The 14,227-nt window shown below is 40.6% G+C and overlaps 1 pseudogene; it reads left to right on the top strand.

The window, feature by feature from the left end:
• Nucleotides 1-14,227, top strand: part of LOC110506081 — a 119,135-nt pseudogene that overhangs the window by 23,148 nt on the left and 81,760 nt on the right.

Here is a 14,227-nt window from a genome sequence, read left to right as displayed (position 1 = left end):
AGGATCTGTTGCGTTTTTGTATTGACACAACATCAATGGACACAACAATAGGTTCCCGAGTGGTGCAACGGTCTAAGGCACTGCATCTCAGTGCTAGAGGCATCACTATAGACTCGGGTTCGATTCCAGGCTGTATCACAACCGGCTGTGTTTGGGAGTCCCATAGGGAGGCGCACAATTGGCCCAGCGTCGTTAGGGTTTGGCCGGGGTAGGCTGCCATTGTAGGTATGAATTTGTTCTTAACTGACTTGCCTAGTTAAATAGATACAGGGGGATACCTAGTCAGTTGAATGCCTCTGAATCTGAAAGGTGCGGGGAGCTGCCTTAATCGACAATCATGTTAATCGACAATCATCATCACGTTCTGACCATAGTTCTTTTGTGTTTTCTTTGTTTTAGTGTTGGTCAGGATGTGAGCTGAGTGGGCATTCTATGTTGTGTGCCTAGTTTTCCCGTTTTCTATGTTTGGCCTGATATGGTTCTCAATCAGAGGCAGGTGTTAGACATTGTCTCTGATTGGGAACCATATTTAGGTAGCCTGTTTTGTGTTGGGTTTTGTGGGTGGTTGTTTCCTGTCTTCTGTCTTTGTGTCAATGCACCAGATAGGACTGTTTTGATTTTTCACATTTGTTGTTTTGGTATTTTATAGTGTTCACGTTTATGGTCTTTATTAAAAATGTTGAACTCTAAACACGCTGTGCTTTGGTCCGATCCTTCGTCCACAGAAGAAAACCGTTACAGGCACCCGCGCTCTAACCACTAGGCTACCTGCCTCCCAACAATGGAGTGAAAATAAAGATATATGCTTACCTTGTCTGTTGGCTTTTCTGCACATGTATTTTTTTAAAATGCAGATCCCATTTTTATGCACAAAACCATTCAAATTAAGTCCAATGGGTTTTCTCCCACTTTTCCCGAAATATTTGTATAATGTCACAAACCATGCTGCTGAGGTCATTCGATAGCAGTGGCATTGACACATTTTCTTCAGAGGACGTCTTAATGAAAGAATGTAGCCTAAGCTACTGAAGAGGCAGTTTACAAGATTAAATCATGACAGGAGCATTTGAGTCTAAAGAGATGGAGTCCAGATGGGCTACTTTAGGAACATTTTTGAATGGACATGTAGGCATATAGAGAGAATCAGCACACTCATACACAACGCTGTAAAAGCACCCTTTAATCAAAGCCACACAAGCAAATATTTATTCTTTCCTTAAAAAGTTTTAAAAAACCAAGGCCTACCTTAGGCTTTACTGAAAGTAGGCTATAATATAATGAATTGACAATGAAAGTATGGAGTATTATATTTTGAATGGATGTTTAAAAAAAACGACTTAAAAAACAACATTTAAATGACTGTCGATTTACTGTGTGAGGTGAATAAAAAATGACAGAACTTTCCTACATTTGACATTTGCAAGAAGCAGGCCAGGTGCTTCCATGCATGCTCAGGAAAAATGTACAGGACAGAGTAGGAAAATCAAACCAAATTGTATTGGTCACCTACACATACAGTGCATTCGGAAAGTATTCAGATCCCTTCCCCTTTTCCACATTTTGTTATGTAACAGCCTTATTCTGAAATTGATTAAATTTCCCCCCATCAATCTACACACAATACCCCATAATGACAATGTGAAAACATGCTTGAAATGTTTGCTAATTTATAAAAAAACAACTGAAAAAACAAATTTACATATGTTTGCATACCCTTTACTATGAGACTTGAAATGTATCTCTGTCATGTACTGTCATGTTGTGTCTTGTCTCTGTCCTTTCCCTTCACCCTGTCTCCCTCTGCTGGTCGTTGTTAGGTTACCTTTTCTCCTCCTCTTTCCCCCAGCTGTGCCTTGTCTCCTCCTAACTACCCATTCACCCCGTTTCCCACCTGTTCCCTTTTTCCCTCTGATTAGGTCCCTATATCTCTCTCTGTTTTTGTTCCTGTCCTTGTCGGATTCTTGTTTGTTGTGTTTCATGCCTGAACCAGACTGTCGTCATGTTTGCTGTAACCTTGTCTTGTCCTGTCGGAATCTGCCGGTCCGTCTGAGCCTACCTATGTTTGGTAATTAAAGAAGCTCTGTCTAAGTTAATTCGCTTTTGGGTCCTCATTCACGCACCGTAACAATCTCAGGTGCATCCTGTTTCCATTGATCATCCTTGAGTTGTTTGTACAACTTGTCCACCTGTGGTAAATTCCATTGATTTGACATGATTTGGAAAGGCACACACCTGTCTTGTTAAGTTCCCACAGTTCACAGTGCATGTCCGAACAAAAACCAAGCCATGAGGTTGAAGGAATTGTCTGTAAAGCTCCGAGACAGGATTGTGTCGAGGTCCCCAAGAACACAGTGACCTCCATCATTCTTAAATGGAAGAAGTTCGGAATCACCAAGTCTCTTCCTAGACCTGGCCACCCAGCCAAACTGACTAATCAGGGGAGAAGTGCCTTGGTCAGGGAGGTGACCAAGAACCTGATGGTCAATCTGACAGAACTCCAGAGTTCCTCTGTGGAGATGGGAGAACCTTCCAGAAGGACAACCGTCTCTGCAGCACTCCACCAGTCAGGCCTTTATGTTAGAGTGGCCAGACGCAAGCCTGCTTGGAGTTTGCCAAAGGGCACCTAAAAGACTTTCAGACCATGAGAAACAAGATTCTCTGGTCAGATGAAACCAATGATGAAACCAAGATTGAACTCTAACCTGAATGCCATATCTATGGTGAAGCAGCATCATGCTGTGGGGATGTTTTTCAGCGGCAGGGACTGGGAGACTAGTCAGGATCGAGGGAAAGATGAACGGAGCATGATTTTAACCTGTTTCAGAGCGCTCAGGACCTCAGACTGGGGTGAAGGTTCACCTTCCAACAGGTCAACAACCCTAAGCACGCAGCCAAGACAATGGATGAGTGGCTTTGGGACAAGTGTCAATGTCCTTGAGTGGCCCCGCTAGAGCCTGGACTAGAATCTGATCTAACATTTCTTGAGAGACCTGAAAATAGCTGTGCAGCAACGCTCTCCATCTATCCTGACAGAGCTTGAGAGGATCTGCAGAGAAATATGGGAGAATCTCACCAAATACAGGTGTGCCAAGCTTGTAGCATCATACCCAAGAAGAATTGAGGCTGTAATCGCTGCCAAAGGTACTTCAACAAAATACTGAGTAAAGGGTCTGAATACTTATGTAAATTTGATGTTTAAAAATTTCTAAAAAACTGTTTTTGCTTTGCCGTTATGGAGTATTGTTTGTAGATTGAGGGAAAAAATAATTTTATACATTTTTGAACAGGGCTGTAATGTAACAATGTGGAAAACGTCAACAGGTCTGAATACTTTCCGAATGCACTGTATTTAACAGATGTTATTGCGGGTGTAGTGAAATTCAACAATGCAGTTGTATCACATTCTCATTGCTCACATGGAGCGCAAAAATGATGGTATGAAATAAATCAAAACTTGTTTCTCACAAGTGTAGCAGGTTTTGAACTCTGCTAACAATGTTTCCACTCAGAAAATGACAGTGGTAAATTGCTGTAATACATGCATTAACATAAATGAATGTAACCTAATGACTGGTATAAACATAAAAATGCATGTTTTACAAACGGTAGGCTACCAAATGGGTATTCATAGGCTACTATTCTACTTTGCGGGGATAGGAGGATGGCAATTTTTTTTGTGTACGGCAGCATATCGCCCAGGACCGGTCCTGATCAACGTTGATTAGTCTATATAATAAGAAAATATTCCGTATCAAATTATACCATGCCAGGTTGGAGAGGATTGGCTCATTGTCCATTTGACACATTAGTGCATTATAGGCTTCAGAGCCAGAACAACCTTGTCGGCTGCTGTTGAATAATTCATGAATAGTCAGACATATCCAACCTTTTTATTTATTTACTAGCAAGCAATCAAAACGAGCCACGCATCAATTTTTATTTTTTATTGAACTGCCATAGCCTATAGCCCTCTACACCCCCGCGCATCTAGCAATTAGCTGCTCGAGAAAGTTGGAAAGAGGAGATGTAGAAAGTTGAATAGATAGAGTTAGCAAAACAATTGCTTATAATCATTAGTAAACATTCCCGCTGTTAGGTAAAGTTCAACTACATGAAAATAAAGAAAAAAATATATACAAAAATGAATATAGGCCTATTTAAACGGTTTTGCTGGTTATTTTATTTTCATGACGGTCTCTATCCATAACCGTCAGTTACATGGTTATTCAATTACTGTCACAGCCCTACTACAGATATGCTATTTTGTGTCCAATTCAGATTTTTTTTTGGTAGGGAGACAAAACTTACAAATATATATATATATATATATATATATATATAATGAAACATTTTAAAGTTACATCCTATGTTGATTTCTTACATTGTGACAATAATGACACATCATGATTATGGTTCAGATAAGTGTTCAGATAAGCATTAGATTCCCTTTTTCCACCCTATTTCGGCCGATACCGATATAGCTTTAAAAAGCCTATATCGACCGATAATGTCTGAACCGATATATTGTTCGGGCTCTAATTAAAATGGTTGCTGTACGCCAGACAGGAATCTCGCTCTCACTCGCTCATATGTTTAAATTAGAAAACAGGATAAGTTAAGTTACAGTCGTTGCCTTTGAAAAATGGGAGATTATTGATGGATTACAAGGCATTTTATTATACAGATAATCTGACTGAATTGTCTGATTAGTCGAGTGTTGCATTGAGAGCTATACTGTTGTTTAATTCTTCAACCAGCTGCACTGGAAGCCATGCTCACAGATAGGAATACTTTAGGAACAGCACCCTGATGGAGATTTGAAGACTGAACCATATTGGTTTTTAAAGGAATGTTCCACTCAAAATACTATCGAACTGTGTCATTGGCTGGTCTAGTTGTAGTGTAGGGCTGCCACCCCCAGACCACATTTGTCCCTGGAGGCAGCAATTCCATCCCCCAATCCTCAACTCACATTCTCTGCTTTGTCCCTCTCATCGATCTCCCAATCTACATTACTATCCTAAATTTGTCAATAAAATGTTAAAATACCTTAACTATACACTCAAGTGGCCTGTCTCAGGACCAAACCATTTTTGTGAACAGGGTGGTGTACCTAATAAACAAACCATTGAGCATATATAATATAGATTTTTTTGGGCTGTAGGACATTGGGGAATAAACTATGCTTTATTTATAAGGAGCACGTGTGCACCTAAATTGAAAAATATAGGCGCACACAAAGAGATTTATAAACACAATTACAAATATTTGAGGTAATAAAGCTAGAATCCAACATTTTTCGAGGTGCAAAAAATCCAGGTGCATTAAGGTGCCTATGCGAGTTAAATAGACTCACTGTAGAGCCCTGTACCCCCACGGGAGTTATGGCATAATCCTGCTACTCTGATACTGATGGATTTAGGATGATGAGACATGTGTATTTAACCCACAAGGGGTACAGGATTAACACCACAAGCAACCAGAAGAACGTCTCTGTCTATGTCCGTCTCTCTTTCTCTAACACATACACACACTCTCTTTCGCTCTCTTTCTTTTGGTCATTATCTCTTTCTACCTCTCAACGCCCCTTTACACCCCCCCCCCCCCCCCATTCCCCTCCCCCAGTGTCCTGGCATTGTCCTCTAAATTACCCCAATAATGAGATTACAGTGTTTCCCACTCCTGAAGGGAGGGAGAAAAAGGAAGGGAGGTAGAGAAGGGGGATAGCGAGAACGTTAGAGAGTGATTCTGGGAGAATGTGATAGCGAGCGAGAGAGGGAGCGCGAGATAAGGATCAGCGCTGCAGAAATGCACTCTTGGGCCATGAGTAATTATTCTGTCCCCAGTAACATTAGCTGTCATGATAATGGAATATGCACAGAGATTGATACCCTGGGTTGCCGGTCAGAAAAGGAAGGATCATTTAAACAGGGTGCACTCTCGTAGTCACCACATCAGTACGGACTCGAATGTATTGTGTATACACACACCTCATCTGTACTGCACGCACACACACACACACACACACACACACAACACAACACACACACACACACAACACACACACACACACACACACAGGTCAGGTTGGGTGTTTGTTAACACACAAACCTCTATGTGAAAAGGCCACAGGGGAGGAACAATTATGTCCTACTTACCCAAAATGGCTTGGCTTTTGACCAATGTTAGAGTAGTAGGTTGGGTATATGTCGGAACAAATTCACTGTTTGCTGTGCCTCAACTACGGGGACTTTTTTATACTTGTGAGAGATAATAGACCACTTAATAAGAATAGCAGTCCTAACCTTAGAATATTACACAAAAGCCGTGTGTTGTTAGGAGATCATAGTACAGCTATTGATTTGTTACCATGATTACAACTATTCTATTCTAGAGTTGAATGTAAGTGTAAAAGTACCAATGATGTTGAGTAGAACTGTGCCTGATCCATGGTTTTGGCCTATTTGCTGAAAGCATCATTCAACACTTTGTTATTTAACATCTCATTTGTTCATTTTGGATTAAATGAAAAAGTACATGAATTAAGATAAGAAAATGAAACACTCTGGCTGTAATTTTGGACTATCGCATAGTGTCTTGTTTCATTATTGCAATAAAAATGTTTTGAACAGGAAAGATAACATGTTTTTTCTTTTAATGTCTCATTTCCTCTTAGGTCGAACCAGCTGTAGGACAGGGTCACTCTGATAAAGGGCAGGATAGAGGAGGTCAAACTGCCCCTTGAGATGGTGGACATCATCATCTCAGAATGGATGGTTAGTTCACTGTTCGCACTCATTATTTTAGTTGTTTACTTTAGGTTCAGTTATCACTTGAATAATTACAGGTTGTGGTTTAAAAAAATGTGATGGACATTCCAAAGATACTGTATCTTTTTCTAAATATTTCCTGAATCGTCTTGAATTTAAATGGAAATTCCCCAAACCCTGTAAAATTGGAACAATATCTCAACATACATTATAGAAACCTCCCCATCAGTAGCAGCAGCTGTGACTATTTTAAACATGGCATGTTCAGAATTAGCCCCGGCCATGTCCCCTCCTGAATACTTAACCAGGGAAGCAGAGTTACTTGGAGTCGCTCTGAGCACTGATACCCATTTGTCAGCCAGATCCTTGCCGGCGATACGGACGTAGGGGTTGAAAGTTGAACACCACTGAAGTCATCCTTAATTCATGAGCAGGCCGTATCTGTCCTCACTCACGTCCCACCCCAGCCTTCCCCGAACCCCTGGGGTCACTCGGGGGGGGGGGGGGGGTCACAGAACAGAGCATTGCGGTTCGCACGGACGCTCACACCGTTACAGGGGGAAATAGTAATTCACAGCGTGATGCGAATCTCTAATGACACCGGCTCGCAGAACGCTAATAAGTCTGAGAATCCTGTCACTCCTCATCACCGCAGCGACTGGACATTTCTCAAAGAGTGCAGGGCCCCAAAACACTGCCCTGGGATCTGCCTGTGTAAAGTGGAGAAATGACAGCCCTCGCCGAGTTGTAAATTAATTGAGTCTGCGACCTTGTTGGCGGTAAGTAGAAGTAAGTCTGAGTCCCGACAGCAAGAGACTGATGTAGCCCTATGTCTTACAGCGGTTTAGTCCCAACAAGGTCTTCAAGTTGTCATCAATGGATTTGAACCAGAATACCAATCCTTTTATAGATGTGATCTGATGCAAGTATTTACCAACAGAGTGATATAAATCACTTATTTTAATACCTCAGGAAGTTGTTCTTGCCATCATGACTTTGATTCATCTATAGGCTATCAATATTACTAACTTATCAATTTGCCATATTAGCCTGGGTGTGGGGCTTGACTTTGATGACTTTGTGTAGTGGCTTTACTCATAGACTAGAGTGATTTTGGCAGAACCTAGGACTATGCTGATCCCCATGCCAAGTGTCAGGCTGTGAACGTTGTAATATATCACTAAACTGGCCCCCTATGCCCCCCAGCGCTGTCCAGCACACAGAGGAGATACACACACACACACACACACACACACACACACACACACACATAGAGATGACCAACACACACTCATGGGTACACACACACACACACACACACACACCCAAAGAGCACAGGGGTAGACAGAGGAGAGCAGTGCCAACCAGGTACCCTGAGCCTCCTAATGCTTCCAACAAGGGACAGGGAATATGGGTCATACCTCTGCCAACCAGCCAAAAGGATGGTAGGGATACACAGGAGGGACATCACTAAAATTAGACACTTCTGGAGAAGATGGCTGCTTCTTTTTACTCTTGAAGTAATCTGAGAATATTAAAGGCACATAACAGTTTTAATTCAGTTTGACTTGGAGTACTTTTTACAAATATTTGACTCGCCATGGAGAAATATGTTTTATCTCTGAGATAATCATAACAATGGCAAAGAAAGCATCCTTTGTGTTATGAGAACAATTTGTCATATGCTACTACTCGTAGTGTTTGATTGAAAATATTGGCCCTTGGTGAAGCCTACTCAGTAATACACACACTAGTAATACACACACACACAAGTTAACTGGGTGATGTAAAGTGATCCACCCAGTAAGGTCTCTCTACCCCGAGGGAGAAGCGACAAGTTCCATCAGAAAATGTCTGAACTTCTGGCAGTCTCCCACTTTCAGACTAGACAATAGGGGGATCATTCGGGCTGGTGATTAACGGGGGTGAGGTGGAGGTGGAGGGGGGGGGGGGGGGGGGGGGGTTCATTTTGTGAAACAAGTCGCCTGTCTACCTATCCAGGGTTTTGTTTGAGAGATGGCCTTTAGCTGTGCCACTGTTGTTTCATAACTCAAAGCATTGATCCGTTCCTTTCTCTGTTCTACTCTTTCTTCTGTCTCTCACAAAGACTGTGTCCCAAATGGCACACTATTTCATATATAGTGCACTAATTTTGACCAGTGGCCACAGGGCTTTGATCAGAAGTAGAGCACTATGTAGGGAATAAGGTTCCATTTGGGATGAAGCCAGAGTTAAGAGACTTCTGACTGGGGGGAGAAGGGGCTGAATTACTGAGAAGCTAAATAAAGATTGTCACCCAGAGATCAATGAGGTCTGATGGGTCTAGGTGACTGTTTATGATGAGAGGGGGAGGGGGGACTCTCATGAGCGAAGTTGGCTTTTAGAATCCGTTTTGTAGCCTTGAACCCTCAGACTTTAGGTGTAGTGAAAAGGTACTAGAGAGGTACTAGAGAGATACTTTCGGGCTGAAGTATTAATATGGAAATCCACATTGAGGTCTCTTCAATGTGATCGCAAAGCCTAATTCCATTGGTTGGCCTAGGTCACTGGGAAGTGATTAGCAAATACTGTAACTGTGAATAGAGAATGAAGCAGGGTGAGCTTGATTTGGAAAGAAGGCTGTCAGAAAATATTTTTTTTCTCCGGAAGGCAGTTAATAGGCCAAAATTCACCCAACTTATTTTAGGAAGCTTGTGGAAGGCCACTCAAAACGTTTGACCCAAGTTTTAAGGCAATGCTACCAAATACTCATTGAGTGTATGTAAACTTCTGACCCACTGGGAATGTGATGAAAGAAATAAAAGCTGAAATAAATCATTCTCTCTTCTATTATTCTGACATTTCACATTCTTATAATAAAGTGGTGACCTAACTGACCTAAGACACAGGGTATTTTTACTAGGATTAAATGTCAGGAATAGTGAAAAACTGAGTTTAAATGTATTTGGCTAAGGTGTATTTAAACTTCCGACTACAACTGTAATTGAATTGAGGAAAAGGCACTTTTCATAACTTATGAAGCAAAAAGAAGACGTGAAGGACTTTTGCTTAATGGTTGTGGTCTGTAGATTTGACAGTGTTGTTTTTAATCATATTTTACAAGGATTTGTCTTGAAGTGTGCAAAGTTTGCCTCGACGTCCACTTTGGAGGGCACCAGAGTTTATTTGGGGAGAGTTCAGCAATTGTGGGTGCGCGCACACACAAACACACTGACTGTGTGCGTTAGATCTGTGGAGACAAATTAATGGCAGCCTCTCCTCTCTAGCCTCATTATCAGTAATAGGAGTTTCACCTGCCCAAGTAGAGGACAGCAGTAATCAGTCATCCTGTCGCCCAGTCGGACTGACCGTCAGTCACTCACACATGCATAGGCACATACACACATACACTCACACAGAGACACACAGTTGAAAACACAAACATGTGCACATCCACATTCACAGACACAAACTGAACATTTTTTGTATTTGTTTTATTTATTTCACCTTCATTTAACCAGGTAGGCCAGTTGAGAACAAGTTCTCATTTACAACTGCGACCTGGCCAAGATAAAGCAAAGCAGCGCGACAAAAACAACAACACAGAGTTGCACATAAACAAACGTACAGTCTATAACACAATAGAAAAATATATGTACAGTGTGTGCAAATGTAGAGGATTAGGGAGGTAAGGCAATAAATAGGCCATAGATGCATAATAATTACAATTTAGCATTAACACTGGAGTGATAGATGTGCAGATGATGATGTCCAAGTAGAGATACTGGGATGCAAAAGAGCAAGAAGATAAATAGTAATATGGGGATGAGGTAGTTGAATTGACCTTAACCAACTTTCGGTTATTATGTCAAGCTTTATTTATACAGCACATTTCAGACATGGAATGCAACGCAATGTGCTTCACAGGAAAGACAAATAAAACACTATGAAAATAAAAGCTGAAATATTTACTACACAACAAACCCAAGATAAAAATACAAAAGAATGACAAAAACTGAACAACTAAAAATCACCCTAAGGAAAAGCAAAGCTAAAAATAAGTTTTAAGATATTTTAAATATGTCCACAAAATACTTTCTCTCTCCAAGGCAATGGGTCATAAAAATAGCTCAACCCTTACTGTTGGTGTGATACCATGTGACCTAGCAGGACTAGAAAAGTAATTTTCTCCTCTCTTACTCTCTTAACTCTTGACCCAAAAGAGGGGAAAGGACCACCATCTCCAACATGATTGCCACAGGCCCTGGATCTTTGCCTTTAATGGCCAAAACTGGTAACTGATTAATTAGGGAAAAAGTACCTTTTAGAGAATAGTCTGTAATCCAGTGCAGAAATTGGGACGGAAGTGCCCATGCACTAAACAGGATCAGAATAATAATTGGTCTTTAGGAAATATATATACAATGAGCAAAGTGATCATTCTGTTTTTATGTGGCTGCTATGAAAGTGAACTGTTTGTGTGTGTTCAGGGGTGTGTTCATTCCGCCGATTCTGTTGAAAAACGTTTCTTATATGGAAGCAAACAGAACAAAACGGGGATAACATAACTGAATTAGTCTAATAGAAACTCTCATTTGCAACCTTTGGCCTAAAGAATACACCCTAGATCAGCTAAATGCAGGCAAGAGTGTGCAAGGCCGTATTGACTGTGTCACTGTCTGTCACCTTGATTATTCAAAATTCTCTCGAACGTTATAAACTTTAATTCATAGGCTAGGTTGTAGCAACCTCATGATGAGTAGAGGGAAAATTAGAGTATTATGTAGTAGCCTAAACCTATCGATGTTGCATTGAGCTGGGTGTGTGGAATATGAATGACAGTCATCCTACATGCTGGAATAGAAATAAGGCCATGCTCATAAAACAAATAATCATCCCCCTCATTTTAAACGGCACCAACCGCCACTGGCCTGAATACACTCATGACTCAATTCTATGCACACAAATTATGATCTGCGTATCTGAATTGCTTTGTGAAAGCCTAACACTGTAATATCGTAGTCTATAATTTAGCTATACATGTTGGCAGTAGTAACTAGTAACAATTAAATTACAGTTGAAGTCGGAAGTTTAAAAACACCTTAGCCAAATACATTTAAACTCAGTTTTTCACAATTCCTGACATTTAATCAGAGTAAAAAAATCCCTGTCTTAGGTCAGTTAGGATCACCACTTTATTTTAAGAATGTGAAATGTCCGAATAATAGTAGAGAGAATGATTTATTTCAGCTTTTATTTCTTTCATCACATTCCCAGTGGGTCAGAAGTTTACATACACTCAATCAGTTTTTGGCAGCATTGCCTTTAAATTGTTTAACTTGGGTCAGACGTTTTCGGGTAGCCTTCCACAAGCTTCCCACAATGAGTTGGGTGAATTTTGGCCCATTCCTCCTGACAGAGCTGGTGTAACTGAGTCAGGTTGTAGGCCTCCTTGCTCGCGCCCACAAATTTTCTATAGGATTGCGGTCAGAGCTTTGTGATGGCCACTCCAATACCTTGACTTTGTTGTCCTTAAGCCATTTTGCCACAACTTTGGAAGTATGCTTGGGGTCATTGTCCATTTGGAAGACTCGTTTGCGACCAAGATTTAACTTCCTGACTGATGTCTTGAGATGTTGCTTCAATTTTTCCCCCCTCATGATGCCAATTATATTGTGAAGTGCACCAGTCCTCCTGCAGCAAAGCACCCCTACCACATGATGCTGCCTCCCCCTTTTCCCTCCAAACATCACTATGGTAATTATGGCCAAACAGTTCTATTTTTGTTTCATCAGACCAGAGGATATTTCTCAAAAGTACGATCTTTGTCCCCATGTGCAGTTGAAAACCGTAGTCTGGACTCGTAGTCCTCCAGCATCTTCACAAGGTCCTTTGCTGTTGTTCTGGGATTGATTTGCACTTTTCGCACCAAAGTACGTTCATCTCTAGGAGACAGAACACGTCTCCTTCCTGAGCTGTATGACGGCTGCGTGGTCCCGTGGTGTTTATACATGCGTACTATTGTTTGTACAGATGAACGTGGTACCTTCAGGCATTTGTAAATTGCTCCCAAGAATGAACCAGACTCGTGGAGTTCTACAATTTTATTTCTGAGGTCTTGGCTGATTACTTATGATTTTCCCGTATTGTCAAGCAAAGAGGCACTGAGTTTGAAGGTAGGCCTTTAAAATACATCCTGATACACCTCCAAATGACTCAAATGATGTCAATTAGCCTATCAGAAGCTTCTAAAGCCATGACATCATTTTCTGGAATTTCCAAGCTGTTTAAAAGCACCGTCAACTCAGTGTATGCAAACTTCTGACCCACTGGAATTGTGATACAATGAATTATAAGTGAAATAATCTGTCTGTAAACAATTATTGGAAAAATGACTTGTGTCATGCACCATGTAGATGTCCTAACCGACTTGCCAAAACTATAGTTTGTTAACAAGAAATTTGGGGAGTGGGTGAAAAACGAGTTTAATGACTCCAACCTAAGTGTATGTAAACTTCCGACTTCAACTGTACAAGCTTTCACATTATGCCCACCTGACAGTAATTCTGTAAAGGCATAGATGCAGGGCTGAGTTCTAAACAAGTACAGTTGTGCGTTCTGTTGTTCCTCAACTGCACAACTAGGAGATCTAAAAAATAAAAAAGTTGAAGACTCATCTTTGAGTCATAAGTGAATTGAAATTACTTAGGAACTGTGCACACTTTGAAGAGGTGTTTGGCTACTTGGAAACACCAGTTAGACCTCTCACTAACCCTTGTCATTTTCTTTGTCTTAAATTGCACTTATCCCAAATTTTTCACAAATATACTTGTCATGTTACTGAATTTATCCAGATTATTTTCAGATTTTGCTGAGAAAAGTACAGTAAATGTAAAGTGCACATAAAATAAAAAGTGTAATGTTGGGATTCAGTCTTGTCAGGTGAATTGTTGTACTCATCTTTAGTCTAATAATTTTTCCATAATCTCCAAACTGTTCCCTTTTAATTGCCACCATGGTTATGCATATGGTTTCCATATTTCTCCTGTAAGAAACATTTAAATTTAGCCCTATCCAAATAGGCCAATTCCCATGAGTGTAAGGGGTTAATAGCATTAGTTAATCGCAATTAATCACAATGAATTTCCTCAAATACGGCACAAAAGAAAGATGTATTCATTTATAATGCAGTGCATTCAGTTAGAGGCTTTGATTGTAAGGGATGGGAACACAACATTTTGTTTTGATAGTATTTTCGCCATAAAAAACACAAAAGTAACTAACTGTAAACTACAGTGCCTTGCGAAAGTATTCGGCCCCCTTGAACTTTGCGACCTTTTGCCACATTTCAGGCTTCAAACATAAAGATATAAAACTGTATTTTTTTTGTGAAGAATCAACAACAAGTGGGACACAATCATGAAGTGGAACGACATTTATTGGTTATTTCAAACTTTTTTAACAAATCAAAAACTGAA

This window comes from Oncorhynchus mykiss, chromosome 26 (assembly GCF_013265735.2).
Source record: "Oncorhynchus mykiss isolate Arlee chromosome 26, USDA_OmykA_1.1, whole genome shotgun sequence".
NCBI classification, from domain to species: domain Eukaryota; kingdom Metazoa; phylum Chordata; class Actinopteri; order Salmoniformes; family Salmonidae; genus Oncorhynchus; species Oncorhynchus mykiss.
The sequence above is the reverse complement of the archived record's forward strand: the minus strand, read 5'-3'. Positions and strand labels throughout refer to the sequence as shown.